Source organism: Austrofundulus limnaeus, unplaced genomic scaffold, assembly GCF_001266775.1.
Source record: "Austrofundulus limnaeus strain Quisiro unplaced genomic scaffold, Austrofundulus_limnaeus-1.0 Scaffold1106, whole genome shotgun sequence".
In the NCBI taxonomy this organism is placed as follows: domain Eukaryota; kingdom Metazoa; phylum Chordata; class Actinopteri; order Cyprinodontiformes; family Rivulidae; genus Austrofundulus; species Austrofundulus limnaeus.
In genome coordinates, this window is record NW_013953508.1 from 90,355 (window position 1) to 91,495 (window position 1,141).

Below are 1,141 nucleotides of genomic sequence, written 5' to 3' on the forward strand. Positions count from 1 at the left end.
ATGTATGTATGTATGTATGTATGTATGTATGTATGTATGTATGTATGTATGTATGTATGTATGTATGTATGTATGTATGCATGTATGCATGCATGTACACAGTATACATACATGTATGTTATGTACACCCCTGGTCTAGAGGAGATGAATGACTCACTGCAAATGATAGGAAAGTTTGAGGGGGCAAACCAGAATAACTGAGGAGATGGGAACGTTTTCGGAGTCGACCTGTTTGGAACACTATTGGTGCGAGAACAAAAAAATCTCTCAGGAAGGTTTCAACATTTGGATGACACAGAATGGTCAGAATTACAGAGAGATTTCTGCCCAGTAAAAATACATGTTTTTTCTCCAGCAGCCGCAAAGAGGAAAAGAGGACAGCAGCAAACTGGAATCAAAACAAGAGATGTCAGTGAGAGAGTGGAGGAACAAGGGGTCTTTCTGCAAAACAGATTCACACCACTGGAAGAAATTGTTTAGTCAGAACCAGTTTCATTTTCTGACCCTAGCAAAGGAGCTGAGACCAGATTCAGGCCAAAATCAAAGCAAGTTTGAAGAGAGACTTTCACAAATAAAGACATTCTGATTGTCTCAGACAAAACTGTGGATCAGATTAAATGCATTTAGAGCAAGAAAAAGGCCAAAGTTCTCAGTTTTGCTGGTAAAGTGTCTGATCTAACACAGAAGATACTGTAAATCACAGCTGAATATCCAGCTCTGAAGACGCTCATCATTCATGCAGGAAGTGATAAAGTCATGAGATGAATGCTGAATGCCAGTGTTGTTGTTGTGCAGATCTGCTCATGGATTCAGATGTGGGTATATGGGCACATTTGTGTGAGCATAAACAACATAAACACACACATTAGTGTGCCACTCTGCAGCACCTCTCAGCAGGTGGAAAAAATCTGATCCAACCAGCAGCACCCTCAACTCAGGAAATATCAGGAATCCACCAAACATTTGACTGGTTTGGCAACAGAGCTGAGGAAGGCAAACACAGTCTCCAAAGCAGCATTTCATGGGAAAGGACTTCGATTATACAAGGACTACCAGTAAGCCGTTCACTGGACTGATTTGAAATGTAACATGACTTTGGTTTTGTTTTTAATAAAAAGAAATGCAGAATCCATTGAAGAAA